The sequence below is a fragment of the Anabrus simplex genome, chromosome 1, assembly GCF_040414725.1.
Source record: "Anabrus simplex isolate iqAnaSimp1 chromosome 1, ASM4041472v1, whole genome shotgun sequence".
Lineage (NCBI taxonomy): Eukaryota > Metazoa > Arthropoda > Insecta > Orthoptera > Tettigoniidae > Anabrus > Anabrus simplex.
In genome coordinates, this window is record NC_090265.1 from 1,480,158,099 (window position 1) to 1,480,172,511 (window position 14,413).

The window sequence follows — 14,413 nt, forward strand, 5'->3', positions numbered from 1 at the left end:
AAACCTTGAACCTGAATTTCGTAAGTGGGAAGGCCTTTTATATTTTCATCCCTCGCAGACATGTGCGTTTGGAATGCTGCAGTTTTAAATATTTATTATTATTATTATTATTATTATTATTATTATTATTATTATTATTATTATTATTATTATTATTATTATTATTCCCGCCTGTTGCCATTTCTTGATGGATGCAGTATTTTTGTATCCGTCTCTTGGCACAGGCCAGAGCAAAGTGTAACTTCCACCGAAGTCCCAGTCTCATCCATGGCTGTGACAATATGGAAGCTGCTGGGGTATGGGTGGTGATGAGTAATGGCATTTGGAGCGCAACACCAGTGTGTCTGAGTGTTATGAAAAGTGCTGCTCATAGGGTCAGTCGTGCTGCAGTGGCACATTCTGGCCCAGTGAGGAAAGCAATGGCAAACTACCTCACTCCTCATCTTGCCTAGTACGCCTCATTTGGGCTCTGCCATTGGTTTTTGCAGTTTCCCTATAACTGCATAGCCTTTGGTGGTGCTATTTGAGGATCCAACCAGCCTCTGGGCTGATGACCTAACAGACAGACAGACAGACAGATTATTATTATTATTATTATTATTATTATTATTATTATTATTATTATTATTATTATTATTATTTCTGGTTGCAGGTGTTACTTTGAGTGAGAAACTAATAGACTCCCATAGTGAGTAGGATTCACAGTTCGGGTCATGTAGCTGTGAACTTATATCCTCACATAGGGCAATGAAGACCTCTTCACGAGCGTAAAGCCGGTGTTTGGTGTGGCATTACTGCATGCAGAATAATCAGCCCTATTTTATTTTATGACACAGTTAACTCGGAATGTTATATGCAAATCATACTGCAGTCATTTTTCGAAATGTTGATTAAGGAAGAAAAGCAGTACCGTACTTCTACTTCCTGCAAGATAACGTCACGGTCTATACAGTTCATCAGTCAACGCAAGCATTAGAAGTGTTCGATGAGCGAATAATCAGTCGTGGACTTTGCACCCTCATTCTCCCTATTCAGATGTCCGTGACTTTTATTTGTGTGGAAGTTTAAAACAGAAAGTATACAAGTGTATGTTCTTGGCACTCGAACCTGAACACTTCTGGTTCTCATGACGAATTACATGTTTCTGGGTACAAGGAGTTCATGAATCATGTGGATCTGAAACCAATTATCTCCTTGTTGGTCATACTTTCCTGGTATAATAGTGTTCATTTCATCTACCCTGGTATCCCATGGACAGAAAAAGCAGAAATAAGAAGAAAAAAGTATTCGAATGTCGTAAGATTGTCACGTACTATGCATCTCAACCGTATCATTCACAGTTGATATTTTGCAAGAGCAACTGGACATTTTTATAACTCTCGTTGATATACTCCGCACCATGAAGATATTTAATGGAAGGAAACTTGATTTCTCTGTGCAACCGTCCGGCTCCATAGCTAAATGGTTAGCGTGCTGGCCTTTGGTCACAGGGGTCCCGGGTTCGATTCCCGGCAGGGTCGGGAATTTTAACCAGCATTGGTTAATTTCACTGGCACTGGTGCTGGGTGTATGTGTCGTCTTCATCATCATTTCATCCTCATCACGACGCGCAGGTCACCTACGGGTGTCAAATCGAAAGACCTGCATCTGGCGAGCCGAACATGTCCTCGGACACTCCCGGCACTAAAAGCCATACGCCATTTCATTTCTGTGCAACAGCTTCGATAATTTTAGGTGAACCACGTAAAAAAAAGGTCACCATTTCACAAATTTTAGAAGCGCGTGTCAGTTCCTTACGCCTTGCAGCATATTTTGTTTGTGAGGTTTGTTAGGCAAGTTATATTCGTTAAAATGGGAAGCCAGGAATCCAGCCTCTGATGTGGTTAGTTTCAAAATTCTTATGTGGTCATCCATTTTTCATTCGGTAAAGACATCCTTTGAACTATTCTTTACAACTAATGCCGGCATCACAGTCGTCACTTGAATTCCGGTGAAACGAAGTTTGATGGTGAGATATTCAGTCCCCGACACAATTTTATGTTTTGCTTATTTGGCTGCGATATCAAGTCCACAATCATAACAACGTTCATCTCGCAATTTACAGCGTCTGGATGCTATCATATTTCATTTATACAGAACCACAGAACTTCAGCTAACTTTACGAACAATATAGACAAATTTTATTAGTGTATTGACGTCTTCTAGCTTTATACAAAGAAAGGTAAAACGGTACTCGATTGTCATTCATTGATCATTCTGACCTCGTACTGACTGACAGAAAATGAGGTCTTATCAGCCTCATCAGTACTTAGCATATCGAGGAGTATCGACATTTAGATAAAAGTCTAATGGCATATTCATGTTCAGCACGTTCAGTTTATTCAATAAATCCTAAGAAAGATGACAAATAATTTTTTGTTACTTAATGTAATCACAAACTAGGAAATAACCACAAAATTATCAATAATTAAACCAGTGAAGGATATAGTAAGAAAAATTTCTTCTCTCTCTCTCTCTCTCTCTCTCTTACCCTTGACTTAGTAGTTTGCTGTTACAACCCTGCAGTGCTAACTTCCTACTTTACAAGTAATAAAAGTTGTTTTCAAATGTACTATTTCACTGTTAGGAATGAACATCTTGGAACAAAAATGGACGCTAGGCCGCGAGAAAATTAAACACGACACGCAAATTTAATCGTCAATGTCGAGAAGATTGTATTCATACCAGGAATAAACCGAGAAATAGTATCAACAACGCGGTGAAAAAGAATGAAGAATACAGGATTGTTAAAAATTTATTATTAGAAAAAATTCCAGAAGAAATCATCTCCAGCTGCACGGTACAACATATTGCTACGTAAAGAAGACGGTATTGATAGCAAAAGGCTCGAATAGAAAAGAATTCGGAATAACATCAAGAGAAAGAGTAAGGCTACAGTAGTATTGCGTAGAATCGCGTGTTAATAAGTTGAGAGACTGAAACGACTTGTTGGGAATCGTTACGTAACTGGCTACGTCACAAGACACCACGCAGGAGTAGCAGATATCATTCAAAGCTACTGTCAAGAAAATAATAAAAAATATGGCAATTGAAAACAAGATATATAAAGCTAAATCGAATTATAATTGAGGATTTCGTAGACATATTAGTAGTCTGCAAGACCTTAGCTGAATTCGATTGAAAGAAGCATTCTTTCCAATACGTTTATGAATGTTAGAAGGCTTTGAATACTAAGATGACGAAACTGACCATGTTTATCTGTATTTTTATCCTAAGACCATGTTTAAACCTATCTGTATTTTCGTCCTAACTGCGCAAGAGATGGCCAGCATCATGCACTAAGAAGAGCAAGGCTGACTGTCTGGAGATGGTGACCTGAAGTTGACGGAGTTATCCCGAGGTGACGGAGAAGGAGGGATGACCTGCCCGTATGTTCCCAGAGACCGACACAATGTAGCAGACGTATTTGACTAGATGTCTGGACGCACCATCGAGGGAATACAGAGAAGAAAGGTAAGTCGACTGATGTATTATTACAGTAAGTAACTTAAATAACTTGTTTTGAAAAGTGCCATTTTCTAATTGCGTGTAGTGTATAATTGTGCAGTGCTGTCATTGATTTAATTAAGAAGAGCGAATTCATGAGTGAAATAGCATTGATATAACGACGTAGGAGGATAATAGGTAGTCATCTAACTAAAAATGACAATCCTTTGGTTAGGAGTATTGGATCAGTGATAATCGAGTCAGGCGTTCGTAATGCTGTCTATTTTAAGTAAGAGGTTAATTTACTTCGGTTGTGAATATTACACCGACATTGCGGTTAATGTTATAATTGAGTTAGGGTGTTATACCACGAAATGGAGATGATGCGATACGATATACAGGTATATTTGGATTATAAGAAGACATATAAGCAATATGAAAGGAATCTTGAGAAAATTGAGAAGGAAATGGAATATATACGTGGATAAATGATAGTTATGAATTCACATGCGTCAAGTTAAGATATATATAAGGGTTAGTGAAATGAAGGAAGAGATATGATGCGAAGAATATGAAACAGATATTATATATATGAAAAATGGTTGCGTAATAAGAGTAATAATGATGGTGATGATTACTATTTCATCGACAGAGAGAAGATGGATATTTTTAATGGTGATATTAGGTTAATTGACGTGATTTAAGGTTAAGAATGCATGTATTTAATTCTATAACGTATATTAATCCTTCAATATTCCACATCTAGCATTGAATATAATCCATGTAGTTTACTTATGTCGGATAGTTACCGGTGGATCATCAAAATGAATCCATATAGGAAAGAGTGGGTGGAATTACCCCACATTAACCAGAATTATTGACCACAATCATGTTTATTTTAATAAATAGAGTTAGAATGCTTAATTGTTCATTTCTTGATATCAGTGAAAAGGTTCTCCATAATTAGATGATGAAGAAATTGGTTATTAAAATCTTCTTAGATGACAGACCACAGAATTTCCAGAAACGATACTAAATAAGGTGTTATCAGTTATTGGTGACACGCTAACAGATCGCACTTGATATAAGTAAGTGGCACTTCACTTGATTTTTGAATTTATTTTTATTTTAAGTAAATGATCTATATAATGATTATTAATGGTAATTTTTGGTTACTTTAAAATGAAACAATGTTAAATGACTTATCTTTAATCTTTTCTTCCTTGACATTTTGAAGATAAAAGCCACTGAATCTGAAATAGTCGAGAAATATTGAAGAAGACTAATGTTTTCCTTGTACTAACGATTAGTGATGGTGATATAAAGCATGATTATAAAATATTGACAGCTACATGCAGGCAAATAGACTGATAACTTCTGAATAGATCTGCAATATATTATATAAAATTTTTGAAAGAGAATTCAGGGAATTATTTAGTGTTCAAGCAGAGAAATGAATAACCTAAATGTGATTTTAATTTTAAAATGTCATAATAATGAGCATCTCTAGATTATTTTCTACTTTTCAACAGAAGCAATGTATACAGTCAAGATTGATTTTTTATATCAAAGATCTTTGAATATTTTTATTATAATAGTTAGCTTAGTTACGTGAGGAAACAGATTTCAACAAACTATTGAGCTTCTATTCTATTTCAAGATTATTTAATTTAATAAAGTGATGTTAGATGAATTTATTCATTCTTTTAATGATTTCTTAGGTTAAATAAGTATTTATAAACATACGTAGATTAAGTATGATAGATATTTATGAAGCGTTATGGATCAATTCGCGAGATGACGTCCAACGAACTGATTATGCGAATTTAGCCGTTTAGCACACCCGGTGATTTACTCCCGGAACCTGCGACCCGAAACAGATACTTGATTGATAGAGAATGATAAATTGAGCTAGTCAGGATTTCTTTGCGGCCCAACCTGAACGCGAGATCGGCGCACAAAAGTAATGTAATTGGTCTCCTCGTGCCACCTCTGGTCTGCAGTCTGATTAAGATTAGCTAGGATAAGTCGTGATGGAAGAGAAATGGGTATACTTTCTAGGTTTTTGAAGCGTTGTGCACCACGGAAAGTTGGCATTCCATTCAGACTTGTGACCGCATTATCTAAAGTCTTCTTTTAAATTTATTCAGAACGCTAATAAAAATAATCAACAAATATTCCCACGAAGGGTGGGGGTATATGTGGTGGGATAAAGAACATAAAAGCGGGAAGGTTTACAAAACCTGTTAATAAGACATGTCCATGGACCGGATGTACAGCAGAGCGTGGTAAGTAAGTGGGCTTAACTGTCTCTTTCTTTTAATTTCCTTACATCTACTTAATATGTGTTGGAATTTAAATAGTTAAAAATCAGTTAAGTTTAGTCTTGGTTTGAAGAGTTTAAAAAAGAAAACTTCTAACAAGGATAGGTTTAAAAATCAAAAGCCTTAGACCATGAACCCCAGTCTTCCTTACTTTAAATGTACGGGTGAAAAGCCATTTCCTCGGAACTTTACCTTCCCAGCGTACGACACTGAGAAGGCTGTGTTTAGAATTAGTTCATAAAACTTGCCGTCATATTTCCTAATGAAGGTGTCGCTACGGGGGAGAGTATCAGTTGTTTAACTTCTCTGCTGTATTAAGTCTTCCGAGGCTGTCGTATTGTTTGTAAAATGTTTTATATTGCCTGGGATCTGCCTCCAAGAATACAAGATGAGTTTCTCGTGACGCACTGCATCCCCTGTCACGGATTATAAGGGACACTTTTCTCTGCGATGCGACTCCCCCTGATCCAAGCAGCTCTTTAACTTTTTCCCTGCTTTCCAAACAGCTCATTCCTCTCTAGCCTACACTGAAGGGAGAATGATTGTTGGCTGGGGTTCCTCCTTCCCCCTACCCTTCAACACAACGATAAAATAAATCAATAGATGAGGAATAAGAAACGCACTTTAAAATCTCTTGCGTTTACATTCACTTGTAGCTTGCGACTTTCAAATTAAGATTCTCATGAAGGACAATCTTGATATAGTTTCAAATACTGAAAGGAGATACAAATTCTTAGTTCTCATATTTCTGAGAACCTCTAACGGGCACCGGTATTTGCGAGTTTTGAAATACATGCTCATAGATAACTGGTCACCAGCAGCAGTATGTTCGATTCTTGTCCCATTTCTACATAGAAATTAGAACCCAATGATTCTCTGCAAGTCTACTGTAATTTATTGCTTATCATATTAACGCTTAAAGTAATAAAGTATTGTACTTGTTTTATGCTTACTTCTAAAAATACGAAAAGGTGAGATTTGAAGTTTCTAAAATAAAAGCACTGAAGATTTTGTTAGGTTTCAACTTTGTATAAGATAAAATAGTCAAAAGCACTATGGCAACACTACTTCAAAATGGCAAATAGTGGGGACAAATATAATTTATATTGGCTACGTGCGATTTCCATAACTGAAAAATGGGAAGCGAAACACTGCATCTTCTTTACAGGTAATCATAATCATAATCATAATCATAATCATAATCATAATCATAATCATAATCATAATCATATCATAATCATAATCATAATCATAATCAACATTCTCCTCTCTGCTTTGCTGCTCTCTTCACTTCCTTGTAGTTCCTGTACTTCACTATGCTCTTCAGTCCTTAATGTATTCCTCTGCCTGTCTTTCTCGGCACCTTTCCTTCAAACATATTTGTCGGGAAAATATCGTGTCTCAGTAGGTGGCCTACAGGTTTCATATCCCTTCTTTCCGATTTTCATTGACTTCTTTTGAAACTTGAAGGTTTGATTTCTTATCAGTCTAGCTCGCTCTGGTGATCCTCGTCCATATCCACGTCTCCATTGTCTCTAGCCGAACTCCCTCCTTTTCCCAACTGTCCAGCTTTCACACCCACACAATAATACTGTCCAAATGAAGGACTTTACAAAAGCCTTCCTTGATCACTGATAATCTGCCTGCTAGTTAATATGTCTTTCTTATATAACCAGTGCTATCCTTTCATTTATTTAATTATTTATTTATTTATTTATTTATTTCAGAAGCACATAATTTCTTCAGTGACAATGCTTCCCAAGGGAGAGAATCGTTTTACTTGTTCTATTTTAGATGTTTCTAACTTTCTGTTTGCAGTAATTCTCCGAGTATTCTTGTTCACTATTATAATTTTTGCTTTCAGAGCACTGGCATTTAGTTTTTACTGACTGAGTGAATTTCCCAGCAACCTACTTACTGAATCTGCAACTTATGCAACGTCATCCTGGATTGGTTCTCCATTTACTATTATTTAGTCCTTTCTTTAAAAAATATAAACTCCTTCCTCATTAAACGTGTTGAGCAAGTAAGTAAAAGGGGGCCTCCATCCAACATTAAAAAAATATTTTTTACTGTTCTTTCACTTCTATTTTCAGTCATCTGGGTATATTGGTTCTTACAAATCTTCCAGATCAGTTGCCTGCGCTTCCAGTCAATTCTTGTTTTTCCTTATACAGTACATTCAACCATCAATTTCCAATTTACCACATCAAATGTATTTCTAAACCAATAAATGCCACAAATGCAGTCCTGTTCATTTCCAACCCATTTTCTAGGGCCAGTCGTAATGCCAAGATTGCCTCTCTGCTCTCTCTGCCGGATCTAACACCAAACTGATCTTCTTTTACATACTGGTCAATCTTGCTTTCAAACCTGTGAAGTATTCTCTCCTGATATACTCCCTTTTATTTTATAATGCAGTGCGAGGTGAGATTGGGGGGATGGGAAGATGGAGGAGTGTACAGAGCGCCTCTACCGATCAGTGATGGGGTATAGAGCGCAGCACCATCTACACTAATACAAGATACCGGATTTGAGCGCGTAGTATATGAATTCTTACAGCTGTCAGAACCACATGTGTGTTTTTTGACATCTGTCACACAACACGTGTGTCTTAACCTATAACCCTCACCCTTACGTAACAGACTCCATCGAGAAGGCCATCGGTCTGGTCATTGACCGGTTTTGCTTTGCTTTTTGGGGAGGCGGCTAACCTCTCCCCTCTAAAATTTGCCAACCACTGGCCGGTGAGCATTCACCGGTTCCCCAGCAGTCCCCCAGTTTCCCTCAGGCTCGGAGACAACCCAAGATTGGAGGACCACTACAAAATAAGAGGCAGTTTTGATACGTGATCGCAGTCATTACAATGCTCTTAAAGCAGCAGGAACACCTGCACACTCAAACATCACTCTTCAGCATATTCCACAAGTGACATTATCTGATCGAGAAAAACTTCGATTGCCCAAGTTTGTAGAAAATGGTACACCGTTACCGATGAGTTTTTGAAGTTGGAAGCTGCACGCGTATCCTGTGTTACCGACTGAAAACAAGCGTAGCTAGGCTGTAAAAACATCACGTTTCACTGAAAAACCTCTATACATTATTTCTGCATTTCAAATGATTCGTAAAGTCAACTGAAAGAAATAGATATCAGTTTGATCACTGCAAATTAAGAAACATTACCTATACTATATTTCAACGAAAAAAAAAATGGTTATCTGCACGGCATGCTTTGTAAATTTCAATAATCGTATTACCAGAAAGATGATTGCTCACTATTTCCTCCTGGGCAAATTAAACATAAAGTACCGATTACATTTATGGATTGCTCTTCTCATGGACAGTCTGTAAAATAATCTTCTGTCGATATTCGTCTATGATTTGAAACATCTGAAAAAATTTCTCTTAACACTACAACCTATTGCCTCATTGTTGATATGTCTGCTGTAACTTGCCATCCATTATAGAATACCGTTCCAAGACTATAGATAAGAATAGTCGGCAAAGTAAATGATCTTGATCACAAACAAATGCGAGAAACTTTTAAGAGCAAATATTTCATTGAGTCCAACGCTTTACTAGAGACTGAGGATATTGCTGTTGTTATGAGCATAGAAACTTACTCTTTTTGCAACAGCATTTGATTACGTATTTGCCACGTGGGTTTCTATTAACGTACCCTGCTTTTATAGTTCACGCCTGGGAAGTGCCACCTTCACATAGTAAGATAACATTAGACGTAGCTGCATGTAGACGTTGTAATCGACACAATCAAACTGATGTCATGAAGATCATGACGTCTTCATTTAACTTAATCCATCAGTTCTAACCTAACCTACCCCTGTGGGTGGGGGCGATGGAATAACATCCAGAGTATCCCCTGCCTGTCGTAAGAGGAGACTAAAAGGGGCCCAGGGTACCTTAACTTGGAAGCGTGGCTTGGCGGCCACGGGGCACTCATCTGAGTCGAAGCATTACTTCCACTTACTTGTGGCAAGCTCCTCACTTTCATCTACTCCTTATCTGTCCGACTCGTTGGCTGAATGGTCAGCGTGCTTCTTTGAAATCATTTAGGAAAATGCTAGGAAAGCAACAGATAGGGAATCTGCCACCTGGGCGACTGCCCTAAATGCAGATCAGTTTTCATTTCATTTCATTTCATTTCATTTCATTTCGGTTCAGAGGGTCCCGGGTTCGATTTCCGGTCAGGTCGGTGATGTTAACCTTCATTGGTTAATTCCATTGGCTCGGGGGTGGGTGTTTGTGCTGTCCCTAATATCCTTGCCCCTCACACATAACACTATCCTCCACCACAATAACACGCAGTTACCTACACGCGGCAGATGCTTCCCACCTTCATCGGAGGGTTTGCCTTGCAAGGGCTGCACCCGGCTAGAAATAGCCACACGAAATTAATTAATTACTCCTTATCTGATTTAATCGTCTTATCTCATTAACTGCATTTACTTATCATGATATTTTAAATTAATGTTATAAAAATAAAAGAAATTGTATGTGGTTAAGTGTAAAGTAGGGCCTAGAGCCCTAACTTTGCCACTTTATAAATAAATAAATAAATAAATAAATAAATAAATAAATAAATAAATAAATAAATAAATAAATAAATAAATAAATAAATAAATAAATAAATAAATAAATAAATAAATAAATAAATAAATAAATATTCTATCCTTTATTTCACAACACTGCCACTTATTCTCGCTATGTTTATTTGTCAGGTCATTTGTTCTTTCTGTGAGGACTTATTTACTTTCTTCACTTTTCATACCATCCACGTTCCATTTTATATTTATGCTTGAAGTTTTCTTCTTGAGTCTGTTGTAGCATTTAGCCATGACTATGTTGTGGTCACTATCAGCACCTGGTCCTGAGTATCTGTGGCTAGTCCAGCCCCATGGCTAAATGGTTAGCATGCTGGCCTTTGGTCATAAGGGTCTCGGGTTCGATTCCCGGCAGGTTCTGGAATTTTAACCACCATTAGTTAATTGGTTAGACTCGGTTTCTAACGATTTAAAGATAAGAGGTATAGAACTAAATGAGGCCACAACACTAGTTGCAAGTCGAGAATTGTGGCGACGTTTAGTAAATTCGCAGAGGCTTGCAGACTGAACGCTGAAAGGCATAACAGTCTATAATGATAATGTATGTATGTTAGTTAATTTTTTTGGCACGAGGGCTGGGTGTATGTGTCGTGTTCATCATCATTCCATCCTCATCATAACGCGCAGGCCACCTACGGGTGTCAAATCGAAAGACCTGCACCTGGCGAGCCGAACATGTCCTCGGACACTCCCGGCACTAAAAGCCATACGCCATTTCATTTCATCAGTGGCCGGACTTAATCTGATTTGTGTTTCGTTGTTTAACTAAGATATAATCAATCTGGAATTTTCTGACGTTGTCAGCTGCCTCCCATGTGTATCGTTTTGTGTTAGCACTTCAGCGAATGTGTTAGTAACCACCATCTCACACCGGTCACAGAATTCTAGCAGCCTTTGACATCTCCTATTCTTTCTCCAAGTCCAAATCAATCTACAGTTTTCCTATTCGAATGGGACCCGACACTGAAATCAGCCATGCTCGTTACATTGTCCTTAGCAACGGTTAACTTCAGGAGTTCGTCAATTTGGTCGTACAACTGTTCCGCCTCTTCATCCTCATGGCTTGAAGTTCGAAAGTACACTTCGATAAGAACCAGGTTTTCGGTTTGCTTCTGATCTTCACCATCAGCAACCTGTCATCGATATAGTACTGTATACGTTTATTCATTATTGGCTAGTTTGGCCGTTACAATTGCTACAACTCTATTTCTTCCACATTTCTCTTCTCCACTGCAGATCACTCTGAATCCATCTGAGGAAATCTCTATTACCTTTCCACCTTGTTTCACACACTTTCGAAACGTTAATGTTATTGTTCCTCATCTCCTGTTTCACCTCCTCTAATTTACCTATCCACAACACGGTATTCACATTCCAAGTTCCAATTTTAAGGATATCCTCGAGTTTTTTTGCAAAAAGAATTTCGCTTGATGACGACCTGGGAGGTTTTTCCCCATAGATAGATAGATGTCTTTATTTTTCTTCCAGATCTACAGCAATGAAGCCTTATTGATCTATTAAGGGAGAAAAATAATAATGTCCAACCTAGGCAGCATAAGCTGACATACACATATAATAACTCTCGTAAAGTAAACATAACTAACAACAAACAAAGGAAAAAGGCAATATTAATGTAAATAATAATAATCAAATGGCAATGGTGCAGTGATATCTTTTCAGATATAAAACAAATCCTCAAAAAATCTCAATATTGCTATTAAGAAAAGGGATAGAACGAAAACAAGTATAACTACTGCAACAAGGTATTCTCATCTGTTGGCAGTATGATAGTAATGGAGTAAGAAACTGAAACTGGCAACATAATAAACTGAAAACTGGCAAAGTATTACTGAGCCAAGTACAATGCTGTGTCCGACTGTATCTGCACTTTAGACAGAGAGTATATCACTTCCGGCCGGGTTCGCACTCAGCGCATTCTTTCTTGAGCACTGCCCTCTCTTACTTCCTACTTAAGTTGCAAACCTGGCTTCGTATTACCTCCATTGTAGAGCCGGTGTGCAATTTATTCACCTTACGTTACGTTACTGTTGAACACTATTCAGCCTCTATTATTTCACAATATTTATTAACTTTAGAATCCAGACAACTCACCACCATAAATGAAACCATATCCACTCACAGTTAACCAGGACCCTCAACTCATAAGCAAGCCATCCCCACATTTTAGCGTTATCCTTAACACCTGTCCAGTTTACAATCACTCTCTTCCTCATTCACTACGCATTTTACCGCCTGCTAATTTGCCTATTTAATCACTCTTGTGATTTAGTCACTCTTGACATAGTTATGCGTAACACACACACACACTCAGCTGTTCTCATATGTACAGCACTTTACTTTCTACTGCAAATTTCCTTTTTTGCTTCTTGTCACTATGCCTTCGTCCAATTTGTTCTTTTTACCCCATATCTCTCTTAGGCTCAGACTTCTCCCTTTCGCCAGTGCACCTCTTGCTTTTTCTTCCTGTCTCCCAGCCGTATTTTCACTTGGTTTGTGCGCTCTTGTCACATCTTGACTTTCCGCCCCCACAATCGCTCCCTCTATCTTCCTTTCTTCTCTCACATGGGACTCCGTGGTCAGCTCCTTAATTAGTGCCCTAGTCACCCTGGTCTCCTTCCTCATCTCATTTACAAATTCGCTGGTTCCTTCTCCGATCAATTTGCAAATCTCATCTGTCAAGGTCATTACCTCTTGCTGCGAGCTTAGATCCAGTGCCTTGTTTTCTTTGGTTCTTTCTTTGCCTCCATGACCGTTTCCGCCCATTTTACTTTCTTTGACTTGCCTTTTTTCCCACACTCTTCCCCATTACCACTTCGTCCTTCCTATTCTCTTCAATTTCTCGTAATTTCTTCGTTGTCCACATTCTGGTCCAAAGTCCATTGGTTACTCCTAATTGTTGGCCCTTAATGTAGGCTCTCAACCCTTGCATTTTAGCTCGGACCAAATGCTTCTTCAGAGTGTTTATATTCTTTACCCCTTCTCTTCCCATGTCCATTTTAATCCTAATTTTTGTGTTCCGTATATTATCTGCGCCTCTTAACACTATTTCCGCCATCAGGGTGGAAAACAACTTCAGTTTTATCGGCCTATCACCCCGTTTTTTACCTATCCTTTCTACATCATCAATATCCACTTCACTGAAGTTAATTATCATCATTTTCTGGATGACTTCCACCACTTTGTAGGTTGTCAGCACTTCATCTCCTTTGTCTTCCGGCACTCCATATATAAATAAGCATTTCTTCCTACGTTCTCGGCTACTGTCTCCAATTTCTGCTTTCAGCTTCACCACCTCTTCCTCCATCTCCTTTATTTTTGCTTTGAGTAATATAATTTCTCTCTCACTGGTTTCCACTTTGTTCATTGTCTCTTCTGCCTTTCCGTGTATCCAACGCCTCATATGTTCAAATTCCTTCACTTGTTCTTTCATCATATTTTTGATCTGTTCAAACGGGCATACTTCTTCCACCACTTCTTTCACCACTCTTCTTATAACCTCCACGTCTTCCCAGTTCATGTTGCCACTGGGGGTTGGGCCGGGGTTAACCTCTACACCTCCTATGGTTAGAAGTACCATAATCACAGCTGCCACCAGTATCATCTCGCTCATCATTCTTGTTTCCACTTTACCTCCTTTAATTTTGGCTGTTTCATTCTTCCATCTCGTCTGCCATCTTCCAATAGCTGCACGATATTGATCCACGCCTATCATCTTCCTCTTCCCTCTCGTCTTACTTTTCCACACACCGTTCACACTCCACGCCGGCTCTCCCGGCACCTCAACTCAATACGTCTGTCACCGATCGCTGACTAGGTTAGACTGTTTTTAACCATAGTGCTTCATCTCCTGCCGGATCTTCGGTTCCTATCCCCATGATCATTAGTCACGTTTCCATCTTGCCATGTATCCATGGTTTCTCTTTTAGGAAGATTTCATGCAGTGGTATACCCTTGCCTTCT